The sequence below is a fragment of the Salmo salar genome, chromosome ssa11 (genome assembly GCF_905237065.1).
Source record: "Salmo salar chromosome ssa11, Ssal_v3.1, whole genome shotgun sequence".
Lineage (NCBI taxonomy): Eukaryota > Metazoa > Chordata > Actinopteri > Salmoniformes > Salmonidae > Salmo > Salmo salar.
Genome location: NC_059452.1, coordinates 26,323,728 through 26,342,383, shown reverse-complemented (window position 1 = coordinate 26,342,383; position 18,656 = coordinate 26,323,728). Strand labels below are relative to the sequence as shown.

General features: G+C 43.0%; 1 protein-coding gene and 1 long non-coding RNA gene across 4 annotated transcripts in view; one reads left to right on the top strand and one right to left on the bottom strand.

The window, feature by feature from the left end:
* LOC106562365 (serine/threonine-protein kinase 33-like) overlaps positions 1 to 18,656 on the top strand; it is a 53,295-nt gene that overhangs the window by 6,102 nt on the left and 28,537 nt on the right. The gene's annotated exons all lie outside the window — the stretch shown is intronic.
* LOC106562366 (uncharacterized) lies at positions 908 to 3,727 on the bottom strand. The gene is made up of 2 exons (XR_001319018.1): positions 3,659 to 3,727; positions 908 to 1,797 (listed from the first exon to the last, which is right to left on the bottom strand). It is a non-coding gene; the product is annotated as an uncharacterized lncRNA (long non-coding RNA).

Sequence of the window (18,656 nt, the reverse complement as noted above, 5' to 3'; positions counted from 1 at the left end):
TGGACTATGATAAACACAACACTGTAAGATCATATTTGATCATTTTGCTAGTCATGTTGGCAATACAATAAGCTTTCAAATGATGCCCACCCGACCCAGGTTGCAATTTATAATGGACTCTTTTTGGATTGCGTGAACAACAGTAATTCTGTAAAGGCGAGGACACAGGGCTGTTTTACAAACAAAACAACCACATGTGAGCTTGCTCTAGTTCCTCATCGGCACAGCTAGGAGAGCTCAAAATAGAACCTTTATAGTTGAAGACTCTTCTTTAACTCATTAAAATTCATTGAAATTACTTAGCAACCTAACCCAACTTTTCCAATAATATTCTTATGTTACTGAATGTATCCAGAGTATTTTCAGATTGTGTTATAAACAAATGTGGTAAAGTACTGTAAATCTAAAATGCACATAAAATCAAGTTTTATGTTTGGATTCAGTCTTGTCAGGTGAACTGTTGTGTCCTCACCTTTAGTCATACTTTTCCCATAATCTCTAAGTTGTTCCCTTTTCATTGCTTCCATGGTTATGCATATGCTTTCCATATTTCTTCTGTAAGAAACATTTTAATTTAGCCTTATCCATACAGGCCAAATCCCATGAGTCTAAGGGTTAAGGAAACATTCAGTCATATAATTTGCATAAACCCCAAAAAGTATAGATAGAAATTTGTGTGTCATGTACTGTATGCTAGAATGGAGGTTTAAAAACTACAGCTGCATATGCATATTAGCCAACATGGCATATCCTACACAGACTATACCTTGCAATACAATCTTCTCTAAAAACAGCTGGGCAAAATGTACACAATGTGCTCTTCAATAAGATGACCAGAGTTTGATTCTAAACCAGATGAGTTCTCAAAATGTCAGCAGCTGCCCAATACCATGGTCGGCACGCATAATGTTGAATGCATTTTAATATAACGTATGGAGAATGATAGAGTCTACAGGATTATAGAAAAAGCAGTTGGGAAATGAATATTTGAGTTTCAAATGCTAAATGTCCAGTGAATGTTAATAGATTGGTTTAAATGGTTACTTTCCTACTAACCTTCAAAGTTGACGGTGCCAAATGCTTGCCAATCCATTATTCTACTACTAAATATGACTGAGTATGATGCATGTTTTCCATAGTGTACCTTTCATGCCTATACATTAGAACAAAGAACTTCCCATTTAGTGTTTCACCATTTGAGTATGGAGACAAATAGCAATGTTGTCTCAGGCAACATTTGAAGTATCTGTCATCAACACATGCTTCAGTACACCCACCCCCGCTGCCATCCTCTCTCTAGGAGCACTTGTGTGCCCTGGCCCCATAGGTGTATCGAAAGGATACCACCCTGGTCACCGATGTAGAGAGAGAGAGAAGTGCCTTAGCGGAATGCAATCTTAAGATTGTGTAGTCCAAAGACGAGAACTCTACCATCTACGGCAAAGCCTGGGTTCATGACTGGGACAATGGAGTTCTCATCACTGTATGTTACAATAGTAAAACATTCTGTTTTTCACCTCGTCAAACTGATTCTATATTGAATTGAGTATTTGAGATTCCCTAACAAGCATGTGTATCTGTAGTTGGTGCTCTTCAACTCTAATTGACTGTAAGACAAAACCCACAAAGAAAAGACAACAGACAAATGCATATGGGGTCTCAATGTCTAATAGTGATGGCAGGGCTAGTTCAAACTGCAGTAGGATGGTTCTCCTCACAGGTGAGTGAATCAGCTGAGCCCATGCTTGGAGAATAGCACTTGGTTGATCTCTGGGAGCAGGACACAGGAGAGGAGAGCTGAATAGATCATGGGAGACATGAATGAATCAAAGAAATCACAGCAGTTTAGGACCTACAAATTAACATCCTGACAGTCAAAAAAAATAACAATGACTAGGCTACTAGGGTAAGGATAGAGGGAGGGTGCTCTGCATCCTATTACATTAACCCTGTCAATAGGCCTAGTTGGAGTCTCAAAATCCCAACCCTAGGCAACACAGTGACTAGGGTCTGGTTTCAATGATGGACTCTTTTGGCATAGAGGAACTACGGAATTTCCTACATCTATAAGGGAAGAAAAGATATCTGGGGACTCTCCCAACAAATCATGAGGCAGACATGCCAGAACGTTGCGGTTGTTGATGCAAACTAGCCACTTGTGAAATGCACTCATAAAATAAAAAATCTGATCTCCATCTTGCTAGCTACAAATTCGTTTTTTTTGTTGAAGTGGATATAGTTGTGACTTAGTTCCTCTGTCAAAAGAGTCCATCCTTGAAACCAGACCCTAGTCACTGCTTTTGCCTAGGGTCGGGTTTACGAGACTAGGGATAATGTGCTATTTATTTTTTGGGAGTCCTGCCTTGATGACTCTATTAGCTTTACAAAAATCTATGGGACAAGTATTGTAGTCTTAAATTATTACTTGGAATAATGATAGCTAAAGCTCCCTGATCTTGAATGACATGCTAGTTATAAAGCTACAGTATCTGCTGCTGCCAACTAGCAACAGGTCTACATATTTTAGCTAGCTAGCTACATTGCTTAGGTTAAGTAAAGTTGGGAGTTATTTTACATTGATGGTATCATGTTTCTAAAACTAAATAGGTTACAAATATTAAAAAGGCTTGATAGCAGTTTGTCGGACAGAGATCTCTGAGCTGTCACCAGCTGTGTTTATGTATCTTAGGTACAGAGAACATGATTGGCAGACGTGATCAGCAGAGATGGTACCTGGATAGGAAGAGTTTTTATTGATTTACTGTTTAGTACTTGGCAGCGTTTGCCTGTCCAGCTAACGAATATAAAAATATGTAGAAAGAGGAGGAAGGGAAGCGCTACTAAGGTACACAATAGTAAATGTTGGTAGACAGAAGGTGCTCTTTGGTAAAAGGGGTGAGTTGGTCATCAAAAAGAAAGGAGGACCAAGGCACTCTTCATATAATAGATTAAAATGCCTTTATTAGTATGGCATGTTCAATAGAAACAATGTTTTTAAAAATCCGACGCGTTTCGGCTGCATGGCCTTCGTCAGGGAGTACAAAGAAATAATACAATGTTCTCTTTTTAACATCTTTTCCAATTAGCCCTAATTTGAAGAGGGAGTGGTTACAAGATTGATTGGACATGTTACGCCCCTGAAAAAGGGGAGAAATAATCACGAGTGTGATACGGTATTGTTTCCTCACTGAGAACTTTTACTGCAATCATTTTACAAAAGTAACACATTTTACAAAACAACAGATCTACAGGAAAGAGCTAGTGTTGTAGGGTACAAGGCTTATTCAAGTCACAACAGTATACACTGTAATTCACTGAAACATATACTAATTTCAATATAACTGTCAAGCAAAAAGCTTTAACTCAGTCAACCATAACTCAATTTATCAACAGGCAATAAAGTGTTTGAAAAACCATTATACAAACAACACCGCAAAATATCTTATTAACAACGCACATGTCCATTCACGATCGACATAAAATGGCAGCTACTCTCAGTAGGAAGCTATTCTTCACTGCAAACAAGCAGGCTTCATATTACTCTCTGCAAACTTAACTCTAACTTCCTCAAGATGTTACTAAGACAAACCTTAAACACTCTTGACATGTTAGCGAGTTATTACATTTAAATTACTCTGTTTTATCATCAATAACGTACCTGAAAAAGGGGAGAAATAATCACGAGAGTGATACGGTATTGTTTCCTCACTGAGAACTTTTACTGCAATAAGAAAAAGACCGCGATTTCCCCGCGAACTTGGGTGGAGACCAGAGCAATCGATCTCAGGCTCATAGATTAAGAGCATTTAGTAGATCACAGATTAACACTTTTCCCCTTCAATTAGGCACCACAAAATAAAGTAATCAATATAATGTTTACACATTCCTTTTACAATTCTTACCCTTTGTACGCTTGACGGATTTTAGCACAATTATATGAATGTTATCAATCTCTATCAACTAATACAGAATGCATGATCTTTTTAACCTTAGATGTTTTAAGATCCTCACATACTATGAACTTACTAATACTTTTTAATGTATAACAGGCTATGAGTATTTCCTTTAACCTGTTGCACTCTCCCCGACAAAATAAATGTTGTCCCAACATTACCAACATTGTCTTCTTCAACAGTCTGTATGCACTGGACCTAGAAAATCCTCTTCTGTAAGGTAGTACTTGAGCAGAGGTCAAGGGTCACAGTTCAAATATAACTAACAGGTTATTTTCACAGTCCATATCTGTTGTCCAGCTGTATAAACAGTCCATAAACAGTCTTTTCTCATACTATTGATCAACAGTCCATCAATTTTAATGATCTATATGCATAGTCTGCAAATTGTCTCTTGTGACAGTCTGTGAAATCAGTCAGTAGTCCATGGTCAAACATGTCAACTCTGTAGCCTCAAGTTTGCTGAAGCCCATACATGTAAGGTGGCTGAAAGTAACATTGCTGTAGTGATGGCAGCCATGGAACCAGTCCTGGTGCAGAGTAGACAGGGAACAACTGTGGCTGGATACTGTAGCAGGAAGGGATACCAAGCTGATCATAGGTGATACGTCTTGGAGGGTGTCTCTCTCTTTGTGGCAGCTGGTAGGCTGGTTCCTCAGGTTCTGCAGCAGCAGTTAATGACGGAAAGGCACTTGGTGGACGATCATCAGGCAAATTTTCAGCAGGCAAGTTCATCTCCTCAGCAGGCAGGTCTTTAACTGTTGCTGTCTCCTCCAGCCGCTTTTCAACAAGAGGCTGTGCTGGTACCGTTTCAGGGACTGGCACTTCAACTGTCTGTTTCACTGGTGGGGGCCTGTGTTCCCACTCTCTCGCTGGTTCAGCATTCCTCTCCTCAGGTACTGTAGGAGATGTGGGAACCTGTAGCGGCTCATGATGAAGGTCATATTCATCCACGCTGTCTTCATCAGAATCTAGAGGCTGTGATTTAGGCTGATGTCGCCTTTTTTTCTGACTTTTGTCATCTTTGGTCATCTTTGGTCATTTCTGGTTGTTTCTCAAAAGGTAAGTGGTCACAGGACATGAGCAGGTTTCTGTTGTCGTGTCTTTGGGCACCATTAACTGAAGACATGCTTATCAAAATAACTCCCTGTAATTATTATCACGCGATTAACTGATTAATCGTTTAACTGTAATTAACTATGAGATCGGGGCACCAAGGAAAATATTCAGATTAAAGTTATAATTTTCCTAATATAACTTTCCTATATTATAACATTATATATTATATTATAGTATAGGCCGATTTATCTTCTGGTTTAAATGGTGTATTTTACCTCGCGTCCGTCTCATTCCAAACATCGTAAATTGTTGTATCTGCACGAACCCAGTCTTTACTAAATCATCCATACATCAACTGTCTTAAAAATCATTTATTTACTAAACAAAGTAATTCACAGAAAGTATACAAACAGTAATTATCGTCACAAAGAATTGGTAGAGTAATGTGCCCTAGTGGGCTAAACCGGCATGGTGGCTTGTTAAACAAACAAGGGGATTGGGGGCAGCTGAGAAGGCACAACAGAGTTGAGAAATATTAACAATTGATATGCTAATCCTTTGCACATGAACGCTCACTCATTCGGAAACAATTGCAATCAATATATATATTTACGCTCAGTGTGTCGTCGTGATCTTCGTTGGAAAGGTCGTTCTGTTGGAGAGTTCCCGCTGCGTTCTCTTTCTCGGTTAGAATGGATCTTTCAAAGCGACATTCATTAATGTTGTTACACAATGGATGTTTCGTCGGTCTTCGCGTTCAATGATAGAATTTCTAGCTGCAGACTATTAATTAATATCAAAGACTTGTTATTATTCTGTCGGTATCGATAGTTTAACCACGTGGTATGGTTACTTCAGTAGAGGGATGCATGGTCAAACCTATTGGCCAACTCGTAATGGAGTGGAGGCCTGGTCTGAAGAAAGTAAATCAGGGTGGGGGTTTTATACTTGAACATAGAACAGCCTGTCACATGACACCAGGTCCTGTCTGTGTCCCTGGGGGCGTGCCGATGACTGAGTTAAGCTTTTGAACAGAAATACAATTCTCTCCCATTAACATCAGTACATAGCGTCTCAACATATTCCAAATAGCTTTAATCTTATTAAATCATTGTATACAACCATTTAGATGTAAGTCCCATAGCTGAGGCTATTATATAAACATTATTATGGTAATATGGCAATATTGTTTCTAATGAGCCTCACAAAATTGTACCAAGCGGACCAGTTCGTAGCTGGATTCTTCACCGATCTTTTATACCTTCTCCAGAACATAAATGTCGTTCGGTTCCCCAATTCTGTGAGTTGGAAGAATTTCCTTTGTCTCTCTATGAAACCCCTCTCTGTCTCAACTGGGCCATGTGGCAGGACATTCTCCTTTAGAATTTTACGACCGCCTTCACAGGGCCTGGGTAGGGAGAGGTAGGTAGGGGGATGGTGCAAGGGGGAGGGGGTCAACTGTGCTCCCTGTACTCAAAGAGGGCAACGTCATGACACTGTGCAGGACCCTGGAGCGTCCCCTACCCTTTTCTGGTCTCAATTCATAAATCGGCAGGTCTGAACCCATTTGTCTCACTACTGTGTGAATTGTATCTTCCCAATAGTTACAGAGTTTGCCTGGTCCTCCTCTTGGTGTCAGGTTTTTAACCTGTTATGGCTAGGGGGCAGTATTTTCACGGCCGGATAAAAAACGTACCCGATTTAATCTGATTATTACTCCTGCCCAGAAACTAGAATATGCATATAATTATTGGCTTTGGATAGAAAACACCCTAAAGTTTCTAAAACTGTTTGAATGGTGTCTGTGAGTATAACAGAACTCATATGGCAGGCAAAAACCTGAGAAGATTCCATACAGGAAGTGACCTGTCTGACAAGTTCTTGTTCATCTTGGCTCTTTTTATTGAAGACTGAGGATCTTTGCTGTAACGTGACACTTCCTACGGCTCCCATAGGCTCTCAGAACCCGGGAAAAAGCTGAATGATATCGAGGCAGCCTCTGGCTGAAACACATTATCGCCTTTGGTAAGTGGCCGATCAGAGGACAATGGGCTTAGGCGCGTGCACGAGTCGACCCCATGCTTTATTTTCTTTCGTCTTTTTACCTAAACGCAGATTCCCGGTCGGAATATTATAGCTTTTTTACGAGAAAAATGGCATAAAAATTGATTTTAAACAGCGGTTGACATGCTTCGAAGTACGGTAATGGAATATTTAGAATTTTTTTGCCACGAAATGCGTCGTGCTCGTCACCCTTCTTTACCATTCGGATAGTGTCTTGAACGCACGAACAAGACGCCGCTATTTGGATATAACAATGGATTATTATTACCTCCTCAACCCTCCTCTCCTCCCTTTCTGCATCCTTTGATTTTCTCTGTCCCCTATCCTCCAGGCCGGCTCGGTCCTCCCCTCCTGCTCCGTGGCTCGACGACTCACTACGAGCTCACAGAACAAGGCTCCGGGCAGCCGAGCGGAAATGGAGGAAAACTCGCCTCCCTGCGGACCTGGCATCCTTTCACTCACTCCTCTCTACATTCTCCTCTTCTGTCTCTGCTGCTAAAGCCACTTTCTACCACTCTAAATTCCAAGCATCTGCCTCTAACCCTAGGAAGCTCTTTGCTACCTTCTCCTCCCTCCTGAATCCTCCTCCCCCTCCCCCCCCCTCCTCCCTCTCTGCGGATGACTTCGTCAAAAATTTTGAAAAAAAGGTTGACGATATCCGATCCTCGTTTGCTAAGTCAAACGACACCGCTGGTCCTGCTCACACTGCCCTACCCTGTGCTTTGACCTCTTTCTCCCCTCTCTCTCCAGATGAAATCTCGCGTCTTGTGACGGCCGGCCGCCCAACAACCTGCCCACTTGACCCTATCCCCTCCTCTCTTCTCCAGACCATTTCCGGAGACCTTCTCCCCTTCCTCACCTCGCTCATCAACTCATCCTTGACCGCTGGCTACGTCCCTTCCGTCTTCAAGAGAGCGAGAGTTGCACCCCTTCTGAAAAAACCTACACTCGATCCCTCCGATGTCAACAACTACAGACCAGTATCCCTTCTTTCTTTTCTCTCCAAAACTTTTGAACGTGCCGTCCTTGGCCAGCTCTCCTGCTATCTCTCTCAGAATGACCTTCTTGATCCTAATCAGTCAGGTTTCAAGACTGGGCATTCAACTGAGACTGCTCTTCTCTGTGTCACGGAGGCTCTCCGCACTGCTAAAGCTAACTCTCTCTCCTCTGCTCTCATCCTTCTAGACCTATCTGCTGCCTTTGATACTGTGAACCATCAGATCCTCCTCTCCACCCTCTCCGAGTTGGGCATCTCCGGCGCGGCCCACGCTTGGATTGCGTCCTACCTGACAGGTCGCTCCTACCAGGTGGCGTGGCGAGAATCTGTCTCCGCACCATGCGCTCTCACCACTGGTGTCCCCCAGGGCTCTGTTCTAGGCCCTCTCCTATTCTCGCTATACACCAAGTCACTTGGCTCTGTCATATCCTCACATGGTCTCTCCTATCATTGCTATGCAGACGACACACAATTAATCTTCTCCTTTCCCCCTTCTGATAACCAGGCGGCGAATCGCATCTCTGCATGTCTGTCAGACATATCAGTGTGGATGACGGATCACCAGCTCAAGCTGAACCTCGGCAAGACGGAGCTGCTCTTCCTCCCGGGGAAGGACTGCCCGTTCCATGATCTCGCCATCACGGTTGACAACTCCCTTGTGTCCTCCTCCCAGAGTGCTAAGAACCTTGGCGTGATCCTGGACAACACCCTGTCGTTCTCCACTAACATCAAGGCGGTGACCCGATCCTGTAGGTTCATGCTCTACAACATTCGCAGAGTACGACCCTGCCTCACACAGGAAGCGGCGCAGGTCCTAATCCAGGCACTTGTCATCTCCCGTCTGGATTACTGCAACTCGCTGTTGGCTGGGCTCCCTGCCTGTGCCATTAAACCCCTACAACTCATCCAGAACGCCGCAGCCCGTCTGGTGTTCAACCTTCCCAAGTTCTCTCACGTCACCCCGCTCCTCCGCTCTCTCCACTGGCTTCCAGTTGAAGCTCGCATCCGCTACAAGACCATGGTGATTGCCTACGGAGCTGTGAAGGGAACGGCACCTCAATACCTTCAGGCTCTGATCAGGCCCTACACCCAAACAAGGGCACTGCGTTCATCCACCACTGGCCTGCTGGCCCCCCTACCTCTGAGGAAGCACAGTTCCCGCTCAGCCCAGTCAAAACTGTTCGCTGCTCTGGCACCCCAATGGTGGAACAAGCTCCCTCACGACGCCAGGACAGCGGAGTCAATCACCACTTTCCGGAGACACCTGAAACCCCACCTCTTTAAGGAATACCTAGGATAGGATAAAGTAATCCTTCTAACCCCCCCCTTAAAAGATTTAGATGCACTATTGTAAAGTGGTTGTTCCACTGGATATCATAAGGTGAATGCACCATTTTGTAAGTCGCTCTGGATAAGAGCGTCTGCTAAATGACTTAAATGTAAATGTAAATGTAAATTATTTGGGACCAAACCAACATTTGTTATTGAAGTAGAAGTCCTGGGAGTGCATTCTGACGAAGAACAGCAAAGGTAATAACATTTTTCTTATAGTAAATCTGACTTTGGTGAGTGCTAAACTTTCTGGGTGTCTAAATAGCTAGCCCTGTGATGCCGGGCTATCTACTGAGAATATTGCAAAATGTGCTTTCACCGAAAAGCTCTTTTAAAATCGGACATAGCGAGTGCATAGAGGAGTTCTGTATCTATAATTCTTAACCTCTATGGGCAAGGCGGGACGAATTCGTCCCACCTACGTAACAGCCACCTGAATTCAGTGGCGCGATTTTTGAATCGTTTGAAATACTATTACTTCAATTTCTCAAACATATGACTATTTTACAGCTATTTAAAGACAAGACTCTCCTTAATCTAACCACACTGTCCGATTTCAAAAAGGCTTTACAACGAAAGCAAAACATTAGATTATGTCAGAAGAGTGCCCAGCCAGAAATAATCAGACACCCATTTTTCAAGCTAGCATATAATGTCACAAAAACCCAAACCACAGCTAAACGCAGCACTAACCTTTTATGATCTTCATCAGATGACACACCTAGGACATTATGTTATACAATACATGCATGTCTGTTCAATCAAGTTCATATTTATATCAAAAAACAGCTTTTTACATTAGCATGTGACGTTCAGAAAAAGCATACCTTACTAACAGTTTGCTAAATTACTCACGATAAACGTTCACAAAAAGCATAACAATTATTTTAAGAATTATAGATACATTACTCCTCTATGCACTCGATATGTCCGATTTTAAAATAGCTTTTCGGATGAAGCACATTTTGCAATATTCTAAGTACATAGCCCAGACATCACGGCTAGCTATTTAGACACCCGGCAAGATTAGCCTTCACCAAAATCCTATTTCCTATAAGAAAAATGTTCTTACCTTTCCTGTTCTTCGTCAGAATGCACTCCCAGGACTTCTACTTCAATAACAAATGTAGGTTTGTTCCCAAATAATCCATCGTTATATCCAAATATCCTCTGTTTTGTTCGTGCGTTCTAGACACTATACGAATGGTAAATAACGGTCGTGCGCATGGCGCATGGCGTGACAAAAAATGTCTAAATATTCCATTACCGTACTTCGAAGCATGTCAACCGCTGTTTAAAACCAATTTTTATGCCATTTATCTCGTAGAAAAGCGATAATATTCCGACCGGGAATCTGCAATAAGCTAAACAGCCGAATGAAATTTCTCCACGGGGGCGAATCGTGCACGCGCCTCATTCAATGGTCCTCTGATCGGCCACTTGGATAAGGCGATAATCTGTTTCAGCCAGAGGCTGCCTCGTCATCGTTCAGGTTTTTCCCGGGTTCTGAGAGCCTATTGGAGCCCTGGGAATTGTCACGTTACAGCTAAGATCCTTACTCTTCAATAAACAGATGCAAGACGCACGACTCCTTGTCAGACAGGCCACTTCCTGCATGAAACCTTGTCAGGTTTTTGCCTGCCATAGGAGTTCTGTTATACTCACAGACACCATTCAAACAGTTTTAGAAACTTTAGGGTGTTTTCTATCCAAACCTGAACAATAATATGCATATTCTAGCTTCTGAGTTGGTGTAGGAGGCAGTTAAAAATGGGCACATATTTTTTCCGAAATTCTCAATACTGCCCCCTAGCCCAAACAGGTAAAAATAATTGTTATGTTTTTTGTGAACGTTTATCGTGAGTAATTTAGTAAATTCACCGGAAGTATGCTAGTTCTGAACGTCACATGCTAATGTAAAAAAAGCTGGTTTTTGATATAAATATGAACTTGATTGAACAAAACATGCATGTATTGTATAACATAATGTCCTAGGGGTGTCATCTGATGAAGATCATCAAAGGTTAGTGCTGCATTTAGCTGTGGTTTGGATTTATGTGACATTATATGCTAGCTTGAAAAATGGGTGTCTGATTATTTCTGGCTGGGTACTCTGCTGACATAATCTAATGTTTTGCTTTCGTTGTAAAGCCTTTTTGAAATCGGACAGTGTGGTTAGATAAAGGAGAGTCTTGTCTTTAAAATGGTGTAAAATAGTCATATGTTTGAAAAATTGAAGTTTTGTATTTTTGAGGAATTTGTAATTCGCGCCACGCCCATCATTGGCTATTGGAGCAGGTGTTCCGCTAGCGGAACGTCTAGATGTAAGAGGTTAATCAGAACTCGCTCGCCAGGCTGTAGCACTGAATTCCTAACTTTAGTGTCATAGTACTTCTTACTTCTTTCAGCGGCTTTCTGAGCATTTTCATTTGCAATGGCGTATGCTTCTTCCATCCCTCGTTTCCAGTTGTCCACGTATTCTCGCTGGTTACTGGAACCTGCCTCTGTGCACAATCCAAAGAGCATATCAACTGGAAGCCTGGGTGATCTCCCAAACAGAAGATAAAATGGTGAATAGCCAGTCACTTCGCAACGGGTGCAGTTATAGGCATAAACCAGTTTGTTCGGAGACTCCTTCCAATTTGACTTTTGTGTCTCAGTGTCTAAAATTTGCAACACTGTTCTGTTCATGCGTTCCACTTGACCGTTCCCCATCGGGTGGTAGGGCGTTGTTCTGGACCCCGCCATGCCACTGAGTTTCTTTAACTGATGGAACAACTGATTTTCAAATTCTCCCCCTTGGTCATGGTGGATGCGGGACGGGAACCCAAACTTCAGGGCAAAGTCATTGAAGATGAGATTTGCAGCAGTTTTACCTGACTTTGATGTGGTGGTGTAGGCTTGAGTGAAACATCCTCATGATCAACAATCATGAGGATGTACTCATATCCCCCTTTGCATCTGTCGAGATGAAGGAAGTCTATACATACCAGTTCAAATGGCTGTGTTGTCACAATGTTTGTCAGAGGAGCTCTTGTTTCATGGGCTGGCTTTTTCTGCTTGACACAGCTACAAGTTTTAGTCACATAGTGCTCGATGTCAGATTGCATATATGGCCAGAAGAAGCGGTCACGTACTAGTGATACAGTGCGGTCAGTACCTTGGTGTCCCATGTTATTGTGCAACTCTTCCATCACTTTACCTTTGTACTGCTCTGGTAGAACTAACTGCTTGCGGGCTGTAGTGATTCTGTACAGAATGCCATCACTGTCTATTGTCAATTTGTCCCATTCTCTGAATAGGCATTTTGTCTTTGGACTGGATTCCTTTTGCTCTTTAACTGGCGGTTTGGAACCAGACAGTTTGAAATTGAGCACAGGACGGATGACCGGACCAGATTTTTGTGCTTCTCTTATCCCATCTTTTGGGATTGAGCTGATTGTTGCAGTGGTTGTCTCACCTTCAGCTGATACTGACATAGATGCAGCTGAAAGTAACCAAGGTACAACAGCCTCTTTCTGTACCTCAACTGCTTGTATCGTGGCGGCAATGGTGTCTGGAAGCTCCTCAGAACATTCTCTCATCAGTGACTCTACATCCAGTGGCATCCTTGACAAAGATTCTGCATCACCGTTCTCTCTGCCTGACCTGTACTTTATTGTAAAGTGGAAATCAGCCAATTCTGCAACCCACCTGGAAGTGGTTGCGTTCAGTTTTGCAGTAGACAGAATGTAGCTGAGCGGGTTGTTATCACTGTATACAGTGAAGGTCGGAGCATAGTACAAATAATCATGGACCTTATCAGTGATTGCCCATTTTAGAGCTAGAAATTCTAGCTTGCCCGAGTGCTAGTGATAGTTCTTCTCAGCTGCTGTTAAGATTCGAGAGCCATAAGCAATGACCCTAAGCTTCCCATCTTGCTTTTGATAAAGAACCGCTCCCAAGCCTTGGTGTGACGCATCAGTGTGTACAACAAATGGCTGAGTGAAATCAGGGAAACCTAAGACTGGTGGGTGAAGCAAACACTCAATCAGCTGTTCAAGTGCCTGTTGATGCTGGTCAGTCCACAGGATTGGCTTGTTTGAGGGCACCACATGACTTACTTTCTTTGTTTTTGTTTTCTGTGGGTGGTCAGGTAATTTCTCTGAATCTGCTTTCAGGAGGTCATACAGGCAGCTGGCCCTCCTAGAAATGTCTTTGATGTACTGTCTGTAGTAAGTGAGTAAACCAAGCATTTTTCTGAGCTGCCCACAGTCTCTGGTCTGATTTCTTTCAATGCTCTTACTGCTTCAAAATCGGCTGGGTCAACTCGGCTGCCCTCTGCAGACACTATTCTGCCCAAATAACAGACCTGGGGTTTAAAGAGAACACACTTACTTGGTTTGAGTTTAATGCCATACTCTCTGAGACGCTGCAAAACTTTTCGCACATCATTCACATGGCTGTCGAAAGTTTAACTGAAAACTAGCGTGTCGTCCAGATAAGGAATGCAGATGTTATCCCGGAGCCCTTCCAAACACTCCTCCATACACCGCTGAAAAGCTGCAGGAGCGTTCATGAGGCCGAATGGCATACGTATCACTCAGAGTCCCCACGGGGTCACAAATGCTGTCAGTGGTCTGCTTTCTTCAGAGATGAACCCCTGGTGATACGCTTTTCCCTGATCTAAGAGGGAGAACCAGGAATTACCACCTAAACTGTCCATGATGTCTTGGACCCGAGGGATGGGCTGGCGGTCGGGATGTGTCTTTCTGTTCAGGTCTCTGTAATCTATACACAACCGGAGGGTCCCATCCTTCTTCCGAACGCACACGACAGGTGAAGAATATGAAGAGTTTGACTTCCTAACCCAGCCCTGGGCTATGAGGTCATAAAGGTAACCCTTCATCTCCTGATACAGTGGCCTGGGCACTGACATGTATGTGCGCTTGACTGGTTCAGAGTCCTTTAGAGAAATAGTCATTTTCAATCGTTCAATACAGCCAATGTCATTGTCTGATCTGGAGAAGGAGTGACACTCTTCTCTAAGCATTTGCCTAACAACCTCTCTCTGCTCTTCGGTTAGGTGATTTAAACCTACTGGTGGATCCCACTGTTCAGTAGCAGTACATGGGGTTCGAACGCTGGTGTGATTCACTGTGGCTGGGGTGACAGTTTTTTCAAAGACTTGGGCAGGTAACACAGTCATAATGGTTTGTACTGTACCGATTATTGTGTGTCCTAGCAGGGAAATGTCGTGGTCAGTGGGGTTAGAGACATCAAGCATGATAACTGGAAAAACACTTTTCCTGACTCTGACTAGTGTGTCAAAGAACTCAAGGTCGTCTGGCCACTGCGGGTTCAGGTCTGGCTGGAAAAGCATTGTCATGTCCTCTTTGAAAGGCTGGGAAGCTACACAGCACTCAGTCTGAATGCTACTGTGTTTTGGTACTGCAACCTTCTCTTTCTTGGTTTTCACTGCATATTCATCTGTCTGTTCTGCGCTAACAGCCTGTATAAAAGCTCTCACCTTGTTTCTTTTTTACTGTATTGTTTAGTCTTTTCAGTCATTGTCAGGATGTGCTCGATAACATTGAAACCTATGATGGGATGCGATAGGTGACAGCCTTTCATTACCAGCACTGGGATGATCAGTTCCTTTGTTTGGTCAGTTTCAGAGGCTAGCCAAAAAGTTGTTTCAATCCATCCCAGGTACGGCATTTCAGTCCCATTTGCTGCAGTCAACCTTAGATCATCAGGTGAGTCCAGGATTTCTGAAACATCTCTCAGCCTTGCGTTTGGGAGAGATTCCTCTTTCCATCGTTCATCAATGACCAATACCTGAGAGCCTGTGTCCCATAGAGCTTGGAGGTGGTGGCGATTCAGGTGACACTTAATAAGGCACTATCTGCCGACTAGCGAGGTGACCTTATGGGGGTGGCAACCTTGAGCTAGGGATGGTAAAGAGTGGCCATTTTCCTCTGTGCAGGAAAACCTTTCACTGGTAGAGTCAATTTTCAGGTGAGTGCATTTTTCCTTATGTTTAGTCCAATGTTGGTTTTGACATACTTTGGAACAGTACAGTGTCTCTTTACATGATGAACATTGTTTCAGGTTCTCAAATGAATCTTCTCTGGCACAATTTGCACATTTCTGGGACTTTTTGGTAGCTATGGTTAACACTCGTCCCTCAGCGGTAACCCTTCCCCGTTTAAAGGGGCCTCTCTTGATGGTCTGACAACCGGGTTTTAGATCCAGCTTGAAAATGTTCTCCACTCCCACATCGGAAGTAGTGTGTGCAGCGTGCATCTGTTCTGGCCTGCTGGCAGACAAAACACCTCGTTGGAGCTTGAGCAGAGCGGTTGGTATACAGGTTAGGTGCATATTGATGCTGCACAGGGTCAGGTGCTTGGGGCTGACTGTAGTTGCTGTAATACTGCTGCTGGGAAACAGGTGGCTGGGGGTCCCTATCTGCCCTCCTAACTGGAGGTGGGGCATAGGCACAAGGTGGTGACTGAAACAGGCTGCTGTAATGTCTCCTTAATCTGAGCAATCTCTGCACTGAGACCTTTTAGAGAAGCTACACCTGTCTTAAGTTCAGCTAACTCTGTTAACAGTTCTGCGGGTATCTTAGCTTTGGCTTCCTTCACAGGACACTTTGCAGATAGCGTATCTTCTAACTGGACTACACTTACAGTTGTAGCAGGCTGTGGGGCATTTAACCGCTTTTTGTTTCGTCTTTCTATCTCATTAGCACAAGCAATGTTAAGTATTACAGCAACTCCAATTTGTAAGTCGCTCTGGATAAGAGCGTCTGCTAAATGACTTAAATGTAAATGTAAATGTAAGCTTCTCTAGCAAAACCTCATCTGCTGTTTCGCTATCTAGCAGGAGAGGCTGCATGTCTATCCTGATACTGTCACTCTGGAGACCTGTAAGGACTGTGTGTAAACGCATGCGCTGGACTAGAGCAGGGTCATACTTAAGCCCTGATTCTGACTCCTGGGATGCAAACAGTACTTTCTGCCTCAAATCTAAAACGCGCATCAAGAAGCTTTGAGGGGTCTCCCTGCTATGCTGTGCTTCTGAAGCTAGCTGTTTGTAAAGTTCTGTTGCACTCTTCTCTTGGAAGTGGATACATCTAAGTGTGGGAAGAATTAGCTGGGGTTTACCTTCCAAGTAGCTGCGTAGCTGTGAGCCTGGACAAATAGCTCTGACTACTGCATCTACTATTTCTACCTCAGGATAGCCTCTGTTAACCTGTCTGGGAACGTGGGATGCTTGCGTCCCACCCTAGTCAACAGCCAATGGAATCGCGTTGCGCGAAATACAAAACCTCATAAATGCTATAACTTCAATTTCTCAAACATATGACTATTTTACACCATTTTATAGACACACCTCTCCTGAATCGAACCACGTTGTCCGATTTCAAAAAGGCTTTACAGCAAAAGCAAAACATTAGATTATGTTAGAGTACCCTGCCAAAAAAAAAATCACACTGCCATTTTCAAAGCAACTAGCATGCATCACAAATACTCAAAACACAGCTAAATGCAGCACTAACCTTTGACAATCTCCATCAGATGACACTCCTAGGACATCATGTTACACAATACATGCATTTTTTGTTCGATAAAGTTCATATTTATATATAAAAACAGCATTTTACATCGGCGCGTGACGTTCAGAAAATATTTTCCCTCAAATGCTTCCGGTGAATCAGCGCTACAATTTATAAAATTACTATTCGAAAACATTGTTAAAATGTAATATTGTCATTCAAAGAATTATAGATTAACATCTCGTGAATGCAACCGCATTGCCAGATTTAAAAATAACTTTACTGGGAAATCACACTTTGCAATAAACGACGTGGTATGCTCAGAAAAATAGGCTAGGCGATACATGTTAGCGCCATCTTGGAACCATCTAAAATCAAATATACTATTGTAAATATTCCCTTACCTTTGATTATCTTCATCAGAAGGCACTTCCAGGAATCCCAGGTCCACAACAAATGTAGTTTTGTTCGAAAAAGTTAATAATTTATGTCCCAATAGTTCCTTCTTGTTAGCGCATTCCGAAGGCTACTCATAATGTACTGAAGCGCGCGGGACTTGTCGTCACGAATGTGCAAAAAATATATATTTACGTTCGTTCAAACATGTCAAACGTTGAATAACATTATTCTTTAGGGCCTTTTTCAACCAGAGCTTCAATAATATTCAAGGCGGACGATTGCATTGTCTTACTAAACGTTTCGGAACAAAAGGTTTCCCATGGGCGCCCGCGTCATAGTAGTAATAGCCCTCCCCCTGTGACCAACTTCCCAAGCCTGTCTTTGGGTCAGTTTCTACCATAGAAGACTCAAACCACTTTGTAAAGACTGTTGACATCTAGTGGAAGCCTTAGGAAGTGCTAAATGATTAATAAGTCCCTGTGTGTTTCAATGGCAAAGGTTTGAAGTGATTCCACACATCAGATTTCCATTTCCTGTTAGGATTTGTCTCAGGGTTTTGACTGCCATATGAGTTCTGTTATACTCACAGACACCATTCAAACAGTTTTAGAAACTTTAGAGTGTTTTCTATCCAAATCTACTAATTATATGCATATTCTAGTTACTGGGCAGGAGTAGTAACCAGATTAAATCGGGTACGTTTTTTTATCCGGCCGTGCAAATACTGCCCCTTATCCCCAACAGGTTAAGTCCATTCTCGATCTGATGGGCAAGGCTGGAAAAAAATCAGTTTCTTTCTGGCCCGGTTCACCTATCTGACCAGAAATGTTAAACTCTTTGCGCCAGTATGAGCTGGGCTGTGCACTGGGTGAGAGCGGCACGCTTACCTTAAGATTAGCATGGGGTTGGGGCTGACGCAGAGAATCACTGGCTTTGGCTGCAGTAATCTGCTCAGTTACCACCCCTTGTTGTGGGGTTGCAGTTCTCAGTTCCTCTATTCTGTGATGTGTTCCGGCTGTTTCAATATCATGGTCAGTTTGCCCTGTTTTGTTATCTATGCCACTGATCATCTCTGTCATTTTGTCTTTAAGTAGCAACAATTCCGACATGCCGCCATCTTCTAACTCTGCAACTTCCTCTCTTTCAAGGAACATCATAATGTGAGTCATCAATGATATGCGGGATTTGTCTTGAACATCTCTTCTCTGTTCACCTGAGATGTCAAGGAAATCACATATCTCTAGTAACTTGTCTTTAGTCAGGGTGGGCAATTCTCCTGCTACCTCTTCCTGTAGTTCTTCCAAGGTGG